The following is a 23,278-nucleotide window of genomic DNA, read 5'->3' as shown; positions in this document are numbered from 1 at the left end:
GCAGAAGCCACCCCGGGCTTTTCAAGAGTGTTTCCGTAAAATGAAGTGGGTGAGAAAAGAAATAGCGTTGAGTACAACAGAGCGAGGAACCCTGTAGACTAAGCGGTTCTGTGGTGTAATTTGTGAGCAAGAAGCAAGGAGCCACATCTTCAAAGCCATATGGTCTCACAAATCCAGCATACAGACTTTCGGAGATCTGGCCGTGTATTTTGGTGCTTTTCATGAATGAGAGCAGGGAGTTTTTGCTTGGGAGAGTGAGATGTGGTTATGGTTAAACATAGTGTTGGTTTCAGTAGTCGGGACTTTACCCCAGGACGTTGTCATTGTCAGTACAATTCAACTGACGTTTAAGAGCTTCCACTGATTATGGCATAATAATTATTGCAACTGATTGTGTTTGCTGTGGTGATTGTTACTAAGTGTCAGTGTGGTATCTGAGCAGGCAGTTGGTGGGTTTTTTTTCCCCTGTCCTCTTGTCGGGTCCAATCTGTGTTTCCCGTGTTAATCACTGATTTGCAAGTTCATATGCTTCTGGCTTTCTTCCCTCCCAGGAGAGGAAGCAAGATTTATTTATAAGTAAATAAATGATGTAAAACTAGTGGCTCTGCCCCATCCAATACCAGTCACTGCAATTGGAGTCTGAGGAGATTCACTTAATGGAGGTCTCAGGAGGCTCCAGGGTATCCAGAGAAGCCAGGAAGAATGTTAAATACTGTGATTGCCTTGAACTAGAATTCCTAACCACACTAAGCATTTCAAGTAGCATACCAAGCCTGCTGTTTCTTTGACACGATTGTCTGACAATCATAACCGTAAACATGGTTATGCTATTTGTAACCATAACATAACCAAATTTTTCATTTGGTAGTCTTTTCCATGACAGGAAAGTTTTGTAGACACGTCACAATCCCTTGTGCAGCAGTGCCTGCCTGAAGGGATGGTTTGTCATGGAGAAAGAAGCCATCCCTCTTGGTTCAGTTTGCACTGGGGGAGTGTGTCCTGCACCCATGTCAGTGCTTATGATGGTGTTGTGACATTCCAGCAGAAGGAGGTGGCACCCTGCACTCCACTGCTTTATTTAATGCAATTTCCATTTGCCTTACATCCCTGAGAGCAATTGCTGAACAGTTGGGAGAGTGGGTGCAGGCACCTCTCACAGGCAGCGTGAGCAGTGGGAGAGCTCTCCTCTGTTTGCTTGCTTGGTGAAAAATTGTACTGAAGGCAGCTGTAAAGAGTGACACATCCCCACAGATAAGCACAGGTGTGCACTTACTGTGGAAACGATTTAGCAGGTGGGTTAATTGTTGTTTTGCCAGTAAAACATATCCTGTGACCCCCTTGCTGATGTTTTCATTGATGAGCTAATGTCCTTCTATAGTATTATTTCTTCTGTCAAATATATTGTAATTTTTAATGCATAGTGCAAGAAACAAAGCACACCACTAATCATTAATAAAATCAAATTATTTTGTAAAATGTTAACAAATATTTTAAAAACTTGCAACTGAAATATTTTGCTTCTTTGTGAGAATTATGATTCCTAGTCTGTATGTAATCAAGCTTGAGCAAAATTTCCTTCGATAAATATTCCCAGCCTAGTACAGAATTATTTTAATTAGTACATTGCCAGACCAAACCTTGCATCTTTTTACAAATGAAGAAAGGGATGCCCAGAGAGAGTGCATGTCATTTACTACCCAAGGTCAAACTGTAAGCCAGGTACATCCCAGAATAGAAGCAATATCTTGTGATTCGAACCGCTGGAAAATGCTACCTCCTGTAATTTGATTGTGCACAGCCTCACATGGCTCATTGCAGCATGTTTGCTTGTTACCCACGTTCTTTTTTTTTCTTTTTTCCTTTTTTTTGAGGACACTGTGCAAATATTTCCAGCACAAAGTGAAATACATTCCTTATGTTGAAACACAGCCACTGCTGCTCGCATGGTTTTTTCCTCTGAAGGAGTCAAATGATGACCTACATACAAGAAATCACTTGTCCTTGAAAAAAGCCTTTTGAGGGAATTTTATAGTTTATGTCTTGTATTTGTTTTTTGTTTAATCCGAGCAGGGAAGGAAGGTGACAGGTTTATTTCAGCAGACACACATTTAGCTCAGCTGCTGTGCCCCAATACTTTAGTGTTTTGCTAAAGAGTCCTGGTGTCTTTAAGCTCCACATGTTCTTCATGAAGTTAATGGACTGTCCTGAAGGATCCCGTCTGTTGGATAACACTGACCTCATGTGCAGAAGTCATTTGCATTCAGCTAGTTTTCAGATTTTTAGGCTAATACAGCATTTTTCCCTGATTAATTAATTGGGATTTTTTGCATGAGTAAGGATTACTTCAGCAGTCAAGGCTTAACAGGATTTGACTTTCATGATGCACTGTGCATTAGGAAAGATGTTTATTTTCATCCCTTCTTTAATTTCCATTATATTGCAGTCAGTGCTTCCCAGACAGAGATAGTTAAAATATTGTTTTGGCAAAAACAGTGTGTTGTTTGTATAAGGTGCATGTATTTTAGCTGTCCTTAACTGCTGTGTTTTCACCATTCAGGGAGGAAAATTGTTTTATTCTCTCTTAAGTACATCTTTTCCTAATGCTTGTAGTGTTGGTTCATTGTGTGTCTTTGGGGAAATCTGTCAGTCCTGCTTTTAATTACCTTCACTCCCTCTCTGTTTGCTCGGGCAAACAGCAGTAAGACCCCATTAAAATGGTGGTCCCATCCCTCTGTTTGGATGATATCTTATCCTCTCCTCAATTTTTCTCCGTGACGCTTCAGTCCCATTTCGTGGTTGATGGAGCATGGTGTGCCTGGGTCGATGCACTCCCTTCTGGCAATGTAACTGTCAGATGATGGGAAAGGTACAGAAGTTCAAGTGGCTCCTTGTATTACCATCTGCTAAAGATGTTGCTGCCTTTTAGCACAGCTTGGGTTATCTTTTAATAACTGATCTGTGGATGGGCTCCACTGACTTCCACTGGCTCAGGGTTGCAGCAGCAGCACAGACAGCAGTGGTGCCCTGGGCAGCATTTGGCACAGCCTGGGGCTGTGGTTTCATTGCAGACCCTGCTTACAAAAGGCTTTGGGGACCCCGTTGTCAGAACCCAGGATATGTCTCTGGATGCCCTGGATGGCTCAAGACCCTGGCAGGAAGCCAAAGACACCTAGGAATTCGATCTCAACCCATGGAGCAAATTACCAGCTTTATATGAAGAATTACAAGTCACAAAAGTTTAAGTAGCATAACAGTAGTGGCCACAGTGTGAAAGGTGCAATTTTGAAGAATTTTACTATGGAGGTCTAGGGGGACAAGATGGAGGGATTTAGGCGTTGTCCTGTCCCTCTTCCTTCTTCTTCCTAGCCTCCATCTTCTTTCTATTCTAAACCAGTCCCAAAGTGCTAGTGATGGTGGCACTTTGGGATTGGTTTAGAATAGAAAGTCACTGTCTAACATAGGTGATAGGTATTGGAAAATAACTGTAAATATCGAATACGTAGTTTGTAGTATAAAAGACAACACCAGCCCCGTGGGAGGGCAGTGTGCCTCAGACTGACCTGCAGGACAGATCTCAACAGGCCAGACAGAAAATGTTTTAGATAAAAAATAGTAAACAAACTTGAGAACGCGAGCTGAAGACTCCTGATCTGTTCTTCGACAGCTGGGTTGGGGAAAAGAGACTTACAACACACCTCGGGATCATCTCAACCAGAAGGAACCCCAAGACCCCATGAGAGACCCTTGCTGTGGTTGCAGGGGTGACAAGGTGAACTAGCACACACAGAATCCCCATGTCAGGCTTTAAGGTGGCAGCAATGTGGCCAAACCTGTTTCCTCAGGGGCCGAGGCACTGGGGAGCCTTGTGAGCCTGTAGAGCTCTCCAGTGCCACAGTGGTTCCTGTCTCTGTGGCAGAGGGACATCTCAGTTTCCTTTTCCAGCCAGTGCTAGGTCACAATTGGTGTGTGTTTCCAGGGGTGTTATCCTGTCAGAGTGTGCATAATTCTGATATTCTGTCAGGGACTGCCCAAAAAGAGCCATGGTTTTTCTAGCAGGACCTCCTTGAGTGTAAATGGTGAATGGTGAAAACCATTTCTATCCTGTCTGCCATCTATCACCAGAGCCTCTTTTGTCCTGCACCTCAGGAGACTGCAAACCAAGCTGAATGAGTCACCTGGTGTGTGGAAAGCAGGAATAGCTCTGCTGTGGGATGTCTGGGGTCTGGGTGCCAGAGTATGGAAATGTCAGGCAGTATTTTAAGAGGCAGTGGAATGGATAGATGTGCAATGTGTCGATCCAGTTAGTGTGTATTTTGTGATATTCTGGGAGAGAACATACAAATGAATGAAAACTATTTTCTTTCAGCTCCTCAGACTATTCTAGGTGATGTTTTTGGTTCCTTAGAGCCTTCCCTCCAGACAGCCAGTGAGTGTTTAAAGACTCTTTAGGCTACTTTGCTCCACTTTTTTCTTTTTCTTCAATCTCTTAGGAAAAAATGGGAAGTGTGAGAGAAAGAATCTTCCTGAAACCTGCCTAGAACATGTTCATTTGCAACTCTTTAATGTGGAGTGTATTAATGCTGGACATAGGGTTTCTGAAGGACATACAAATTAAAGATCTTCAAAGGGAGTTCTGCAAAATACCCACAAAACTGATGTTTCTCCAAATGCTGTAGTGCAGAATCCCCATGTCAGGCTTTAATTCTCACCTGTGCCTGAAAGGGAGGGTTGGCCTTTGAGGTGAGATTTCATTCCTCCTCTGTGGCCATTAAAATCCTTTCTCTCTGTGGAAGAATTTGCCAGTTTGTGTGAAACGTTGTGGTGTTTTAAACATCACATATCATGGTGCTAGCTGGGACTGTGCTGATTTCATTATTTCATTTCACACAGGCCGCTACACAGCCAGGATCTCTTTTTTTGCCAAAGGATTAAAATGAGTTAACAGTAAAGATAAAATCTTTTCATCCTCGCCTGCTTCTTTTAAATGTACAGTCTCCTAGCCATGGTTTTCAAAATTACACACAGGGGATGAATTTTGCATTAGTTTACTTAAATGGATTAATTTAAACCAGAATTTAAAAACCAGCTTTTCCTAAAGTAAACAGTAAAACAAAGGGAATTATTTGAATCTGGATTTTTTTAAAGAAATCTAAAATAATTTGGGTATACATTCAGAATTTTCCTGTTTCTCTTCAGCAAGGCAATGCAAAACCTTTTTGTTTTAACAGCCTTCAGACTGGGAGATGGGGACATTTTGATAATGGCTGAATTCCGTTCAATGCAGTGGACCCTGAATATTCAGCTGTAGAGTCAAAGTAGAAAACGAGGTTCAAAATGTTGAATTTCAAGTGCACTGTTTACCAGCCAGCAAAAAAGCACTGTAATACAGACTGGATCCTGCTGGAATTGGAGGTTTGATTGACAGAAGTTTAGTGACATAAGTTATGTATTCTGCTGCAGAAATATGGATTTCAACTGCTTAGAGCTGAAGAGTGGTATTAAAAAGACAGTTCTGTGCAAAAGCAGTGCTGGATCTCTGTACCTCTTTATGCTGTTGGAAGAACATTTGCCTATGCAACAGCACCTTTCTGCTGAAAAAGCAGCCCAAGAAGTAATACTGATGTTATAATAAGAGATTTTAACAAAAAAAAAAAAGAATAGGAAATATATTTATGTGATGCATCTCTTGTATCCAGAATTGATCTCTACTTCTCCATCCTTCTCCTGACTCCTTTAAATTTTATATGCCAGCATTTAACTCTTAAACTTTGTCAGTTCAGTCACCTTGCTCATGATCCCCATGGAGAGCTCAGAGGTCACCCTTTGGAGTTTCTGCTGCTCTTTGGGAGCAGAGGTGTCCCAGGCAGTGTCCCTGCCCTCTGCAGTGCTGCCTCTGCCCTGAGGGTGGGAGCTGCAGGGCAAAACACAGGAGCTGCAATGAGGGCATGCTTGTGGGGAGGTGCTGGCCATTTCCCTGGACCTGTGCAGTGTGTCTGGGACTGCACCTCTGGGAGCACCTGGAGCCATCAGTGTCTGAAGCAGAGGAGCAGGGCATCTCTGTGGCAGAGGGTGCAGGGCTGGCTGGGAGCTGCTTTTTTTCACAGCTTTATTTCCTTGAGGTCACTTTGGTGGCACAGGGTCCTTAAATCTGGATTTTCAGATTTTTGTGTGTTGTGTTTTATGTGTACACCAAAAGAATTTTATTGCCATGCTGTGCTTCTAGAGGTAGCAATATTTGACATTGATGTTTTCCCCTCCTGGTTATTGCACAGGACCAAAAGCCACAGTGAACTGTGTTAACTCACAGGTAGCACTGGATGACACAGCAGAAAGGAAGAGTGGGCATATCAAACACGCTTATGTGGTGGAATGTGTGGAGGCAGAGACAGGCAGGTGTGGGGAAAAAAGACATTTGACAGAGGCTGAACAGAGAGGCAAAGAAAAAGACAATTTAAAAATTATTTTAAAAGCAAAGGGATTAGTTGATGGCAAAAGTAGAAAAATGGAAAGGTGCAGGGGGTAGCAGAACTCAAGGATGAAGGGAAAAAGGAAAGAAATTACATAGTCCCCAGAGCAGGGGAGATTTAAAACAAAAATCAGGTTCTTTGACAGACTGGTGCAGATTTGATGGCCAATGTACTCAATTTGGAAGAAGGTAAAAGTTCAACAGAACATTAAACACAGGGAGAAGAGGACAGACAGAGGAGTAACATACATTTTGTTGAGGAAAATTATGCTTTTTGTCTGCTTGTTTTTTGTTTGTCACCCATTCTGTCCCCATATTCTCTTTGCATACACCCATACATTTACAGAATAGCTGTCATCACATTCACTGCTTACAAATCAGAGCATAGCCTTATCTGTAATATTCCATATGTTCTTTAAGGAATAACTGAGGCAACTACTCATGTCTGGAAGCAAATACAGGCTTTCTCATTAACACTGCTGTATTTCTGACACTGACATATTCCTGTTGTGTGCATATAATACATAAACCAGTGTGTAACCTGAACAGTGATGCTGTTAGTAACCTTTACTTTGGTACCAGGCTGAAGAAGCAGGACTGTGAAGGACTGAGCTGCTCCAGGGAGAAAGAAAGGAGCACCAGGCTGACAACAATTACTCTGTAAAAGTGTAACATCCTCAGCACTTCACAACACTAAAATGGAGGGATAAAAGTAAGCTCTAAGTTCCTCTGTAGCCATTTAATACATATTGTTAGAACATTAGATTTTTACCTAAAGATGTAGCACAGCTGTGCACCACAACTGTCAGGGTGCAGATGTAAAAAAGATCCTGGTTTTTTGTCTCACCTTCATTAAATCAGTAGATCCTACTTTTCTCTGTTAACTCAGCTGGACAGTCTTAAAATCAACCTGGAGCCCCACTGGCAGGCTGTGTAAAGATTGCAGAGCAGGTTCTCAGCCTTGCTCTGAGCAGTATTGAAGCTCTATTGAGAGGATCAATTGCAATGGGCAAGTCCCATGGTTCTGCTTTCACCCAACTTCTCTATTTTACCCCTTTTTTAAAAAAGAAACTGAATTCAATATATGCAATCAGGTCACTATTTTTGATGAGATGATCTGTCAAAACATGTCTTTGTGTCTGTCATGGCAGGGAGTTCTTTGACCATTGACAAGCATGAGATTAAGCACTGAGTGATGTTGTGTAACCTTCTGTCCACTCCATTACAGCAGAGTTCAGGGACAATATCCTGTCAAAACCAGTTATTTCTTATCTATGTTGTAGGCTTATTTTCAATTGATAGTTAGTGAGCTGGAGTACCAAGGCAAAATAATTAAAATAGCTGCTACATTTTAGGCAAACATGATCAAAAAGTATTTTAATAGCAGTCCAAGCTGTGGCTGAGTCATTTGGTGTTTCTCAGCTCAGTATATTTTGATGTCTGAGAGAGGAGCCATAAATCTATTTTTGCAGTAGATCAGCTTTCCTGAATTCTTCATTTTAATGGCTTGGTATCTCTTGTTGAAGAACAATGGATCATGAGTGAGATGGAAGGGATGTCTGTTAGCACTGAACTATCTGGGAGGAAAAAGAATGTGGCAGATAAATACACCTTCTATCTGTCCAAGGCATTTAGTTATTTTGTGTTGCTGATCTTCACAGGATGCTTCCAATCCTTCATTGGTACAACGTTAACGTGGTTGAGGATTATAAATTTGGGATATGCTGATCATGTTTAGGCTGCTTTTAAACGAAGGCTACTCTTAAAAGTGTGTGGGCCTGGGTCTAAAAGCAGCACAGGACAAAGCAGCTCTGTGCTGGTGGGTCAGTGCAGAATTGGAGGATGGTAATTATTGCTTTTTCCATACTGGTGGCATTCTGCAGTTTGTCTGCTTGGTCCTGACAGCCAGATAATATCCCTACCACAATCAGAGAGCTGACAGGGACCTTGAGGGAATTCAGGCTGCCGTCTAGCCCACAGGAAGGTGTACCTGTGCCTGTCATTCCTTACAGCCCCTCCCTGACCTGCTCTTCATACCCACAGTCAGTGGTGAGGATCTGCAGTCTGCCCTGGATGTCTGACACACTGCTTTGTTAGAAAGTCCAGCCTAATGACTAATCTGGACTTTGCTGTAATTTAAGCCTGATTTCTTTGTCCTTTCCAATGAGAAATAGCAAGAAACTTTGTTCCTCTCTGCAGAAGTTCTTTATATTATAATTTCAAGACTGTTACAATTTTTACCCTTATTTTTTTTCTTCTCTAAACAATCCTAGTCCTTCCAGTCTTCCCATGTGTGTCATGTTTCCCATGTCTCTGGTCATTCCCATTGCACTCTGCCAGTCTCCCTCCAGCCTTTCTTGAAGAGGGCCAGAAGTTGGACATGGTTCTGGCAAAGGCCTTTCTAGTTTAACAGAGAGATAACTCTCTTTCTTCCAGGTCTTTTTCCCCTATACACAGCTGAGTAAGGTGTTTGCATCGCACACCAGCCTGACACTGACTCACCTCCAGCTCAGGACCTGCTGTTTTCCAGCAGCCTTTTAATGGGCTGCAGCTCATGGACAGGTATTCTTCAGGAAAAGTCTCTGAACAGGTGAAGTAGGAAGGGGTCATGTGGAGGCAGGGAATCATTGAACACCGTGCTGAGATATGCAGGATGAGAAGCTGCTTCACCTGAAGGAGCTTTGTGCCATTAATTTCAACTAGAGAATCTCTTTTCCTTTGTACTCTGAAGAAAACTGGGAGTATGTAATTCTGTGTTGTAACTTGAGGTGTGCCAGTACATATCCAGGGGACATCTGGGAAGTGATGAGGGTTCTTTTGTGGAAGTGCACTTGGAGTAACCTATTTGAGAGGGCTGTATTAAGTCAGTTATTTTGTCTGCATTAGAAATCAAGGAGTAAGTGAAATCTGAAGTGTCTAGAGGTTAAATTTAGTCTGTTGTTGTGATACTTTAGTTGCTAATGTAAAGATAAAACTCAGTGTTGTCTCTTCTTTTTGCCATCTGTGAAATGGCTAATGCTATACTTGTTTTAGTTTCCTGGGACTAAGCCAGTGATTAAGTAGTCAAAATTCCAGTTATAATAGCAGTGAACTGCAAGATACACATTCCACATGGAGCTGTTTAAATTTGATCAGAGCTAAGCTGGTCAAATATGAACTTGGGGAAAATTCTTAGCAATAGAACAGAAAATGAAACTTGTTCAGGCTCTTTAAATAAATATTGATTTGTTTGCTTTTTGTCTTGCAGAGCTGAATCAATCATGAGTTTTCTTATGCCAGGCTGCCATTTTCATCCATGCATGTTTGTTTTTTTTATTATGCTATCAAAAATGCTTGGAAATAATGCTCATTTAACTGCTGCATATCCAGGACACAAAACATAGACAGAGTTGTAGTGTGAATGCACTTGTGCTATTTTGATTTTATTCTCTAAGCACTGTGGCACTGCTAGCTTACTTTGGTAAAATAAATATTAAAAAAAAAAAAAACAAAACCAACACACAGGTAAGATGAGTCAAACTTGGACTTGAATCGAAGGGTCTCTAAATGAATAAAATCTACACCATCTGTCTGAACAGTGGATGAGCATACTCAGACTTGGATTTGGCTCAGTTGTAGAGTCAAAGCATGGCCACAGCTGGAAGGCACCTCTGGAGATGTTCTGGCCCAGCCCCCTGCTCAGAGCAGGGTCCACAAGAGCAGATTGCCCAGGGTTGTGCCCACTTGGTTTTGAATAGCTCTGCTCTATGCCTTTCCTAGGCAACCTGTGCCTGGCCACCCTTACAGTAAAAAGGCTTTCTTTTTATATTTAAGTAGAATTTTCTGTCAGTGGGCACTGCTAGGAAGATCCTGGCTCTGTCTCCTCTGCTCTTTTCTGTCAGGTATATATCAGGCTATACACATTGATGAAATCTCCACAGAGCCTTCTCTTCCCCAGGCTGAGCTGTCCCAGAGTTAGTACATAGAAAGCACACAGTCATTCCTGCTCCGTTTCCCTCTTTTCCCCAAAAGCAGCCTCACAATGCCATTCCACCTCCTCTGAGTACCTTGAATGGGTGAAGGATTCCAATTTTTTTTTCTCCTGCAGTTGCCAGCAGGGAAGTTCAAAAGGGTCAAAAGGACCCACTCAGCACCATGGTCTTCTTGTCAGTCTTTTCTGTATCAATGAAGGGCAGAATCTTCTCTTAGTAGCTAAATATTAAGGTTTGACAAAATGGCAGGTAGTTGGGAAGGTTGTGGATCTGTTACGTTTTGGTGTAAAGATTTCTTTTTTCTCTGGTTTAGTGCATGCTGCTGCTCGAAGGCATCTCAAGGGCCTCACAGCTCTGCAGCTCTGAGTGTCTGTCAGTGAAAATGCCTGCATGATTGTGGGAGGTAGACCATGCCCCACCACTGAAAGAAGACAAAAAATACCCTAGAAGTGCCTGTGCCTCTGCCCTGCAGGAACACAATCTCCTGACTGTGTTAATCAAACACCTCAGTGCTGTTTGCCAGTGGTGCAGGAGCGTTCCCTGTCCCATGTCATGTGTGAGCAGCCGCGGATGCAGCAGGGGAAAATGACAAAACCTTTTTTCTGAAAGCTGAATTACAGGCCAGGGGATGCTGACACATTCTTTCCAGTGTCTGCAGATGGCCAGGACACCCCTCAAGCAGACGGACTATGAGGGAGGTTCTTTTCTGTTATTTTTGTGGAATCTCTTTCAGATTCCGCATGACAGACATAGAGGACTTCAGTGTCCTTCCAGGCCCTTGAAGTGAAGCTGTTTTATTCCAAGGGCATCAGAATATTAAGCACACAAAATAGGGTATGAAAGGCATCTGGTAAAGAGGTTTAAATACATGTATTTTGACTTAACAAGCTTGCCTTGGAAAACACACTTTGTGATCTGTAGGTCCAGAAATAGCTGTGTGGGGCCCTCCTGTCTCACTTTGCTCAGTTCCTCTTGTGGGGCTGCAGAGAACAGTCATGTAAAATGGCAATTCCAGCAAAAGAGAAGATGGCATTGAGTGCTCCCAGGGCACCACGTGTCATCTTTAACATGAGGAATTGTATTTCCTGTTAGTTAATTACATGCAAGCTAATGGCCAAGTGCTGTGAATATTTCTTTATTACTGTTGGCAGTGGTGTGATTTGTCTCATGGCTCTTGTTCTTCCTCCTTGCTGTGTGATGTTTGAACTCTAAGAGTAATCTAAACTGTGCCTTCTGATACAGCAATCTCCTTTTCCCAAAGTCTTCTTGGTTTGCTGAGAAAAAGTAGCACAAAGGGAAGATAGATAAAATGTTCCTAATTCTATTATAGTACCAAATGGCAATCTTGCAACTAGAAGGAAAGTACAGATGGTAATCCCATTACTTACCAAGTAGGCTACATTTTAAAGAGCACAGTATTCCACACTTCCTCAAATAAATCCCATGACTCTTACTCTGCCCTTGAAATGTGGCAGTGATGAATTATAAGTGATTGTGCCTGTATTTGAAATATGACTTGGATTGTGTTTGAAGTTGTGGGCATATTTCCAGGCACCACTAATGGCACTGCATGCCCCTGGAAACTCTTTTGTTACTGTCCTTTGCTTCAGAGCCATCTTGTCCATGTGCCCTGGAGTATTTGGGAGCCACACACAGAACATCCGGATTTTTACTACATCAGGCTGCTACCACAGTCTAAGGACAGAGTAAAATTCAGATGACTCAGAGGACTTGATCACCTTCATCTGGTTTTTCCTGCATTGTGTTGTCAGCATTCTTCCTGTAGCTTAAGTTGATATTTCTATTCAGTGGCTTATTGGCATGGCACAAATTGCAGATCATCACACAAAGTAAAAGTGGCATGATGCCAGCATGGAGTTCTCTAGAATTCCTCCTGCTTGAAGGCAGTGCTGGTGCTACTTTAAAGTGACTAATTTGTGCCTTAGTTAGCCTCTGAATGATGCTGTTGTGTTGTTTACCTCATTTAACTAATTTCACAGATATCCACATTGTTCTTCAGCAGCAAATATTTGGACATACTCCCATACATCTGCACAGTAGAACTGTGCATATAAAGCAGCATGACATGGAGTAAAGAAGTCTTTTGAGACAAGCAAGATCACTTGTTGTAAACAACAGAATCATAAAATTAATGGCTGATGGAAGTAGCCAATACCTTGTTTACATTTGAATAGGTCTTTTGATTCTGTGTCCAAGATAATCTTCTTTGAAAACTTAATTGATGCTGGCTTGGATGGGACATTGTGGATTTGGATTTGGCTGAAAGAACCACAAGCAAAGCTAATCATAAGTACTAATAAGGGACTGATGTAGCAACAAGCCTTATTTATTATATTCATTAATGATCCAGAAGAGGCAGATATCTGGATAAGAATTGCTTTGGCATTTAAACTGAAGCAAGTGCCAGACATTATGCGCAGGCAGAAGCAGAGTATGAGAACAGCTCAAGAGATTAAAAATGAGCTAAAACAAAGTTTATTGTTATTTTTAGTGTAAGCACATGTATCTGCAAAGAAATATCTATAATACTTACCCTGTATGCTAGGAAGAAAGTGAGATTCAAGTAAGGTGGACATGACAGGGTCTGAGTAAATCAGATTTCAACATTTACTTTAATGTAAATTCTCCTTACATTTCTTTGCATTTATTTCCATGGGAGTGAACAGCTAACATCAATGAAAAGCCATAACCAGTTCTTGTTATCAGAACATGGCATCCACAAGGTCAGTGCCATTTTGGTCTCCTTACACAGCTGTACCTTTCAAAAGAGATACTATGTGTTCACTCTCTGTGGTTCCTCAGACCTTTCCATTGCCTAAAACTCTCCCAGGATGCCAAGACATCAAAAGTTTTGGAGTCAAAGTTTTCCAGGGCTGGTGAATAAGGCTGGATACCCTTAAATGTCCAAAGCACCTGGTTTATGCCCTGGAAATCTTCTGGGCATCTTTTGATAGGCGTGCAAATCCTGAGAGTGCTGTGTTGAGGGTCACATAAGCCATGCCAAAATTCATAGCCCAGCCATCACCCACCATCTGTGGAGCTCTGGTACAGATTTATAGTGTTGTCTTTTCTCCGTGGTATTTATGCAACTCCTTCCAGTTTTCCCACAGGTAGTGGCAGTTTGTACTCCATCTCAGCTGCCATAACTCATCTCTCCATCCTCCAGAGGAGGCTGTAAAGCTGCAGCTGGGGAGCACATCCCACACAGCTCATCCCTCCCAGTTTGCTGGAAGTGCTCTCCTCACAGAGCCCCAAGGGTCTGACCTGCTGCAGAGTAAAAGCAAATTTGGCATCACATCTTTTCCTAGTAGCAAGGGCAGAATGTGTTCACCTCTTGTCACCCTTACAGATTTTAAGACCAAATGGGCTCTGAGCAAATTACAGTACAAGTGGGGGTCTTCCTTTTTATATGCAACAACCTTGAGATTTCATCACAGACCTGGCAATTCAAATTCTCCTCCCTTCTTTTTCTGATTTAAGCTGATGCCTCTCAGCAGAGTGTGCTGATGGCTGGAGCATCTTATTGCACCTCTGATGGAAATTACTCCCGTTTAATACTCGAACATTCTTCAGAGCACAGCCGGGAGGGAAGTGCCCCAAATGCTGTCTTTGTCACCTGAAGTGGCAGCAAGGGATGAAACTGTGGCTTGCAGCGTGGCAGAGGCACAGTAACTGCACAACAGGTTTCAATAACAGTTTTCAAACTGTTTCACACACAGCACAGCATGGACAGTTGGATGCTTCCACTTGATTGCAGTGAGGAGCACTATAGTGTATAAACAAATCTTTCTCCTTCAAGATTTGTTTCTCGTGCTCCATCTGGTTTAATGTCTTGTACCAGTGGTAGATGACTCAGCTACACAAATGTCTGTGGAAAGTGCTTCTGAAATGTCTGTAACATGCCTAACCTGCTTTCATTAAGACTGCCTTTATGCTCTGGAACACAAGGGTTTGTTTTCTTCCAGAATTGATTGGCTTAAGTTCTGGGAGTTGATTCTGTGACTTGGCCTTGCAACATCTGGCAGTGTTGTGACCCAGCCCTGAAGGCAAGAGTAACCCAGGTTCTTGTTAATAGATCACTTGGGACAGATTAGAATGAAACAACCCTGAATGATTGGTGTTTGTAAATATATATCCATAGGGTTTATTTTGGAACAGTTTGGTTGCAAAGCAGAGCAGGTATGTGGCCATGAACTAATAATTTTGGTTACTGTTACCTTGAGTAATATAGCAATATAAAAGCATAAAAACAACACTCAAGTAAATGTATGAGGGAAAAGAAAAATCGTAAGAGTAGAAAGATATTCCACTAATGAATCCTGCAGTGAGACTTGATGCAGTTTTAATGTCCATTGGTCAAAGTGATGATCACACTCTTGATGCATTGGGGTGGGGGATGCCCCCAAAACACAAAGTTCAATGGTTTAGTGCATGCTTAGGCTTGATGAGACAGTCCAGGTACCTTCCCTGGTAGGAAAACTTTCAGTCCTTTGGGGGTAACCCTCAGAAATTAGTCTGGAGGTGCTCTGGGGGTCTTTGATGGTTATTTTGATGTCCATTGGTCAAAGTGATGGTCACAGTCTTTGATGCATCGGGGTGGGGGAAGCCCCCAAAACACAAAGTTCAATGGTTTAGTGCATGCTTAGGCTTGATGAGACAGTCCAGGTACCTTCCCTGGTAGGAAAACTTTCAGTCCTTTGGGGGTAACCCTCAGAAATTAGTCTGGAGGTGCTCTGGGGGTCTTTGATGGTTTATGAGCCCTTCTTGCCTCTCACATTAACCCATTGGAGCCAGTTATGCCCCATCAGAGGGGATGAACACCCCCAGAACCTTTCCCTGGGGTAGCAGGAGGAGTTTTACAGCTGAGGGAGGACAACTGGCATGATAAAAAGCACCATCCCACCTTGCAGGATCTTACCTGGCTCAAGGCCTGGCTTGTAGCCCTCAGTGCTGGGTGCTCACACGCTGGGTCTTAGGGGGACCAGAGGCTTCACCACCACACACCCAGAACTCACTCAGGGGGTGCAGAGCACAAATGGGAAATTGTTTGGGTCATTAACCATTAACATTCCAGTCTCTCACAGTCAGGAATAAATGTTCTTACATTGTAATATTGGATAAGTTGAAAGATGATAAATTATTTATTTACACAACATGAACTCTGAACAATTCAAATGTAGTTCAGTTGGTTTGTTAAAATTGCAGTGTGAGTGGACTCAGCTAAATTTTGCAGAAATAATTTCTGTAGCTTACTTGAGTCTTGGGGGAGCAGAGAGATATTTTGCCTTTAAATTTACAGCTTTTCATAAACCATTATTTTGTTAGTACATTGCAAGATAAAGTAATTTTTTGTGTTCTTTAACACATTATCTCCTTTAACACATTATCTCCTGTCCAGAAAACAGATATTAGCTTCACTTAGAAGAATTTCTTAATTGCCTCTAAAGTACTTGTTTCTGCTTGACTTCTTGTTTTGTTTATTTCGATAATGGGGGAACAGACCTAGAGAATTATCCGAAGAAAGAACAAAGCAATCAGTGCTAAAGCAGCTGTTAAATAATCATTTCATTGTTACTCTCATGCATCCTGACACTTTCTGTTTGCTTTCCGCAGTGCTGCAATACCCCGAGCAGAGATAGCAGACCTGCTCACAGCACTGGGAGAATTGTCACACACAGTTCAGGTCCTTCTCCTCCCTGTCACATTTCCTCCAGGTCATGGACTCCTCTGAGCTGCTGAGCTGTTACAGCTGTACCTGTATTATACAGCCCCTGTGCATCCCTAGGCAGCATGTTAGCATGGAAGCCTAAGCTTTTATTTATTTTAAATGTCGAAAAAAGCCCCAGTGCATTGAAGGCGTTGTAGTTAGGAGCCTCTGATGCTGGCAGCAACTGTGTTCTCTTTCTGAGCCTTAATTTGAAACAAATGAAGGAACGAGTAGTAGTTAATTTCTGCAAGTTTTAACAGCAACAAGCTGTACAGTCTTTCATGGATAGTTCCCCAAATGCTGCTTTCTGCAGCCTGTCCTCCTCCATCAATTTTTTTTTTTGGTTCCAACACTTCTGCCACGAGGCTTTGAGATGTATCTGTTTTCTTATTTAGTTTGGTAAGCCTGTGAATGACGCACGTTCACTGGTACAGGAGGAGGAGGTCTGAACACTCCCAAAAGTAGCCTGCAGGCACTGGAAGTAGACTGGGAATTCTTGCATGAGGAAGATGAAAGGACTGGATGATAGTGACAGATGAGGAATGCAGTAATTTTAACACAAAGAGGGAAAAAAATAAGGCTGCCTAAAAATGGATGGAATGAAGTCTCTGAATTTGAAATGTCCCTGGCATATTTTGTGAGTTGCAACTCTGTCAACAATGGTGAACAAACTCCAAGGAAGCCAGAAAAAGAAGAAACAATGAACCTATGGCACCCAGAAACGCACTTTATATGTAAAATTAAGTGGATGTACAACTGCTTACATTGTAATATTTGATTCGTTGAAAAGTGGTAAAATGTTTTTGACAGATGTAGTCCAGGCCGAATCCTGTACTCCTGACAGAAAAGAATTCTCCATGGAAAACTGTAAATGTCTTGACAGTCTCAGCTGCATCTGTGTATCATGACCTAGGATATTAGTTTGAAAGGAAGTGAATTCCTGTTAAACTGCCTATCAAGCAAGATGAGAGGTAATTTGATCCAATACAAACTGCTGGTGTTTATATAAACTTCAATCCTTCATTTTATTTTTTCAAACTTCTTAATTTTATTAATTCTATTTTAATTCTTCAAACCATGTATTTGTGGTAGCAAAGAAGATCTATAGCACGAGTAGAGCTTGAGCTCTGCCTCCACAGAAAATACATTATTTGGAATTCTGGCTTTGGGGGAGTGGTGCCTCATACCTCAGCTGAAATTTTTAGTCTCTTTCATTTAGATGCAGAAGACGTGTTGCCTGGCTCATGGCAGGAGACAGTCTTCTTGAGAATATTTGTTGACAGTTCTTTGAGAGTCTGAGGGAGAGATACTGCTTATAAATGCAGCTTTTTTCAATAGGCATGAAATAAACAGAGCCTTGGAAAAAAGAGATTTTAAAAGCCCAGATATTTTTATTGCCACTAAGTCCTGCACTCCACATTGGTTTAGAGCAATGAATGACAGTGCATGCATTAGTCAGTATTCCAAAGTGACTGAAATGAGAGTAGGATCAATGTTTGAAGAGTTGGATATTTGCTCAACTGTATCTGTTAATTGTCTCTACTCAGCTTCTGCAAGTGAGGTCATCATTTTACTCTGTCAAGTAATTCATGTTCCTGAAGTCTCAGTCTTTAAGGACTAACTTGGACAGAATTATCAGTCCAAACAAATCATGAGCCATCCTTATGGTGCTACTAGCAAGATGAAGAAACCCTAACCAACTGTAAAATTTTCAGCATTTCTTACATGATACTTGCCAGGAGTAACAGTCTCCACAGTCAAGACCCATTCAGGTCAATGAGGACTTTGATATTAAAAGCCATAAGAATGATCTAATAGTTGAAGTGACTTTGACAAATTGAAAAAATGAAGTGCTGCATGAGGCTGAGAAGGCTCTTTTCCATTACTTTGAGTGATTAAGATACGGTGTTACTTAAGATGAATTGAATGATGAGCTTCCTTAGAGATATTCTCAAGGAACTAGCAATCAATCTTTCTCTGTCCTCATCCTGTACTTATAATTTGTTGTATTACATAGTTGCTTTTAAGTATAATCTCTTTGTTTTATTTGGGGTTTTTTTTGGGGGATCTCATATCTCTTAGTGATGAAGTAAAAGAATGAAGAAAGGGAAGTGTCCAGTTCTTTCTGGAGACCTTCAAGTCATCTTCAGATATGGCTCATCAGCTTTCTTTGGTTTCTAGATACAGTTGTCATTTTCATTTGTAGAACTCTCAGCCTAGGTCAGTTTCCTTTTTACTAATGTTAGCTTTTACTGACTGACTCAAAATCGAGTTCTGCCCATCTCATGCTGACCTGCAGATGTGTACCAACAGTAATAAATTCTTTTTCCCAAGAAGCAGCCTGCCTGAGCTCCTAGTAACAAATGATCATGGTGCCCAAATGAGCTGGACTTGCATAATTTTAAAATTCAGACTAAAGCCAGGGGTTAATGCAGTGTTTGGGGAGGATTTCTCATTGCTGGTTACAAAGATTTTGTCTCTTGCAAGGACTGTTTCATGAATCCTGTTTCCTGCTTCTCTGGAGCTGGAAGAATGGATAGTACTTCTTGTGCCTCTGCATAGATTGCATTCATGTTCCAGTCCAAGCACCAGGACAGCTTTGCTACCACAGGAAATGTCTGTGGAACAGATGAAGACATGGAATCCCTTCCAGAGAACCAGCAGAGCCGCTGTTAAGGGAGAGTGAGCTGATCCAATGTACACAGGCAGAGCAGATGTTCCTTGCTTGGTGGTGTTATAAATGGGATGGGATCCTGGGGCAGCACAGCTACAGCACGCTGTTACCCCAACAAGAGTGCAAGGTGCCCAGCTTGGAAGGTGTTTGTCATCATCATGCAGCACTGTCAGGGACACCTGTCTGGAGTGCAGAGGGATAAATCTCCCATCAGGAACTGACAGCTCTGTGCTGTGTTTTTGGCATGAGCCAATTACAGACCTCATGCACTGATTTACTTGCTGACTGAGACTAAACAGAGTCAAAGGATTTCCCACTGATGAAGTTTATGCATGAATAATGTTCTTCCTACCTGTGAGGGGAGAATGGGAAGGAAAGCAGTATCCATGCAGAGGTAATCTTCTCCTTATTTGCTGCTCTCACAAGCTGCTCCTGTGTCTGGTGAAGGAGTGGTTGATACACAGGAGCTCCAAACAAGGATCTGGATTGCAGAAAGATGATTTCTAATACATCCATTTTTGCCAGTTCCCAGGGTCTGCGGCCCCATAATTGCTCAGCCATGCATTATGTGGTTAGTCAATAATAACAGTGAAAAAGGAAAAAAAAAAAAGGATTTTACATGCCTGTTGAAAAACACTGGGGTGTAATTCTGTAAAGTAAGAAAAAGCCTTTCCAAGCAGTGCTGGGTTTGTTTCTCACTTAATTTGCAAATCTTTTGAATGTTTTTAAACACGCTTTTCAATTCATGCTCTTGAATTTGGGTGCAATTCTAGGGAGAGATGCTTGAAATTAAATTGTTGGCTCTCTGTGCTCTGTGGTAACTCTAACCCTCGACTAGGCAGCAGAGGAATGCAGCTGGGGTGCAGACGGCTGCCTTTCAAAAGCCTCAGCACAGGAGTGCATCCCGGGATGCTCACTTCTCCTGTGATTGGACCTGTCCTCCTGAAAAATGTCCCTTGCTGGCTTTTGCTGCTGAGCAGGACCTCAGCTCTCAGTGGGCAGACTGATACCTCCTCAGTCATGGTGGTGATCTGAGCTGCTCTGATCTGGGATCTGTTCCTTGGCATCCTTCATGGCTTCATTTCTCCAGCAGCAGAGAGCAGGGGGCTGGTGCTTCCCTACTTTCTTCAAGTATTGATAATGATGGAGACCTGTTTTTTCCTTCCCAAGACCTGGGAGAGGCACTATATTACATCTGGATAGGCGTATCCAGCCACACCCTGGTGCAGCAGAGTAAAAGGTTTTGGGAGCCTGAGTGTAGTTCAGAGAAACTCATGTTTCCCTCTCTCTTCATTGACCCAGGGTAGGGGGAGCTTGAAGAAAAGTGCAGCACCAACAAAAGATACTAAGATCTTCTTGTGCTTCCTCCCCCTCCACACACACCCTCTTTCTTCCTATTGTGTCTGCTGGGCATTGTGATTTGTCCTAAGATGAGAGCCCCTAGGGAGAAATGTCCTAAAAGAATAGCATGCAAGAGGAACTGTGTGATTGCTTGCATAATCACAGAATCCCAGAAACAATTTGGTTGGAAAAAACCTCTGGGATCATCAGATCCAACCTGTAACTGAACACCAGTGTGTCAATCAGACCATGGCACTGCATCCTGCCTTTCCTTAAACACCTGCAGGGACAGTGACTCCCTGGGCAGTCTGTTCCAATGTCTAATCATCCTTTCAGTGAAGACATTCTTCCTAATGTCCAAGCTAAACTATCCTGGCACAGCTTCAGACTCTGTCCTCTTGTCCTGTCACTGGTTACCTGGGAGAAGAGGCCAGTGCCCACCTGGCTACACCCTCCTGCCAGGGAACTGAATGCATTCCAGGCGTGGGGAAAGCTGTGATTATTGCCACTGACTGTGGGACACATCAGCCTGCAAAAGGGTCTAGAATGCTGCTGGAGGCTGGGCCAGCTGGGCACTCCTCCAATTCCTACCTGGTGTTCTTAATTTAGTACAAATCAAAATGCCCATCAGTGACAATCACAAGGGAGAGAAGTGTGTGTGGACAGTGCACACCAAGACCCAGGTGGGTGTGGTTGTCACCAAGCACAAAGGGCCAGTTGAAGCTCTCAGTTTTTAAGTGGAGACATAAGGAATTGAGATGCTCATTGCATTTGACCAACTGTGTAGCAGCCCCAGCTGCTCTGAGCCAGCCAACTGTCTACAGTCACAGCTGTGCTCCATCCTTTTCTGCAACACTTCATGTTCCCCTTCTGAAGGACAGGTTTAGCAGCAGAATTGTATGGGTTTAGTGCTACACAGTCCTAGCAGCTAGTACCTGTGGAAGTTTTGTACTCTCTTAATGTAACGAAACTTCTGTATTGTCTTATTTACCAGTAATCTGATTCATCAGGATTAAAGGCAGCCTGCAGTTTCTGATTGGATCAGAATCGTGACCCACAAAACAGGACGGGACTGGCTTTTCTGGTCCATGGTGCTGAGGCAAAGAACAAGCCTCAAACCCACCCACATTCACATGTTAAGCAATGCCAGTGGGATCTGTAGGGAAGTCTGACTTAGGATTGCAGTCAAGTACCATTTTCTAATGAAGTGGCAGAATCATAGCAGTAGTTGTTCTGAATCTGACTACACTGTCACTGTCAGTTGTGTTACTGTGAGAAAATAGGGGAAGTACACTCTCAAGACAATACATGGTGCTGTTACGGCATCAAACAGATGGCATTAGGAACAGTACTTCTGAAACTAATCTAATTTATTCACCAAAGTTTTCAGGAGATTTAAAACCATAATTTTTTTATCTTTAAAAGAAGGGTGTACTTGACAGTGCTCATGAGGGAAGTAGACTCATAATTCACATGTTAAAAACAAGCAGTGCCAATGGGATCTATAGGGAAGTCTGACTTACTCAGGATTGCAGTCAAGTTCATTTTCCAGTGAACTGGCAGAATCATAGCAGTAGTTGTTCTGAGTCTGACCATCCTGTCACTGTCAGTTGTGTTACTGTGAGAAAATAGGGGAAGTACACTCTCAAGACAATACATGGTGCTGTTACGGCATCAAACAGATGGCATTAGGAACAGTACTTCTGAAACTAATCTAATTTATTCACCAAAGTTTTCAGGAGATTTAAAACCATAATTTTTTTATCTTTAAAAGAAGGGTGTACTTGACAGTGCTCATGAGGGAAGTAGACTCATGAGCTTCTGTGTTGGTGTACTTGGAGCTGAGTTTCCCACTGTGCCAAAGGAGAGGTAGATCAGTCAAACTGGAATAACACTAAGGGGAGACAGATCCTCTTATTGTACCTGCTACTCTTCCATGGCTTCAGGTGTTACCATCATCTGAAAGAGAAAAACCTGGCTGTGACATTGCATGGAAAGGTTCCTGAACAATGCCAGTCCCTGTCTTTGGCAGGAAAAGATCAAGCTTAAGGAATGAACTGAAATACCATGTACTGCAGTAAGTATCATGAAATTACCAGTGTCTGCTGTCTTGCTGAACACAAATATGCATATCATTTTTTGCAGCATTTTATTATAACTAATTCACAAGCTCCCTCTGCTGGGCTCCCAGCATAGGAGAGCAATGGCAAAGCTCCTCTATGTTATTTGCAGACTGACCCATTTTCTTCAGTTTATTTTGACACTTTGTACAGCATCAGAAATAGTGTACGATCAAATTCATGTAAGTGGCTTGTTAAAAGTGTAACAGAGAGAGATTTGATGTGTTGGATGCATAATAAAATGGTTTTATGTGCATAGAAGTTTTTTTCCACCATAATGTAACTGTAGCTGTTACCTCCTGAAAGTGCTCATGCATCTATCAAAAGATCATGATACTTGGTTTCAGTAATGCCTTCTGTCACAGGAAAGAGCTCTAAGGAAATAAATACAGACCTGTTAAAAGAATTGAAAGCTTACAGTCATCAAATACACTCCATACAGTATGCAGTTTGATGTAGCAGTGATTTTCAAAATGAGCCAAGGGGTTTGTACAAGCTTTCAGAGGAATGAAAAAGTGCTGAAAATGTTAGTCTAATGAGAACAGCTCATCCTGCTGCTTTCTGCCTAATCCTCAAGGTCAAGATTTCTGCCTACAGTTTTCAAAACATGTGTGTGAGGCTTAGCACTGTCATAACCAATAATTGCAAAATCTCTTTCAGTAGATTAAAAGGAGTTGTGAAATTATTGACTTCCAACTAAACAATCTCAGGGTGAAAGATTGCTAACAAAAACCGGAATGATGCTCTGTGATTGCTGTAGACAGAGCACTTCCTGGCTGCCTTTTAACAGGGATTTACTGAAAAAAAACCACCTGCCCTAAATAATTCACAAAATTGTGGAGTGCCTTTATGGGAAGAAGCATATTGTCTGCAGTGGCACCAGAGAAAAATGGAGAGACTTTATGAACAATCACAGTGGTTTTCTTTACTGCAAGTCAGGCTCCTAGACAGAGAGTGGTACAAATAGAAAGTATTAAA

The 23,278-nt window shown here is 42.2% G+C and overlaps 1 protein-coding gene across 1 annotated transcript in view; it reads left to right on the top strand.

Moving 5' to 3' along the window:
- The window catches only part of LANCL3 (LanC like 3), a 37,429-nt gene that overhangs the window by 877 nt on the left and 13,274 nt on the right, over window positions 1–23,278 (top strand). The window lies entirely within an intron of this gene.

The sequence above is a fragment of the Passer montanus genome, unplaced genomic scaffold (assembly GCF_014805655.1).
Source record: "Passer montanus isolate IOZ18808 unplaced genomic scaffold, ASM1480565v1 scaffold69, whole genome shotgun sequence".
NCBI classification, from domain to species: Eukaryota; Metazoa; Chordata; class Aves; order Passeriformes; family Passeridae; genus Passer; species Passer montanus.
The sequence above is the reverse complement of the archived record's forward strand: the minus strand, read 5'-3'. Positions and strand labels throughout refer to the sequence as shown.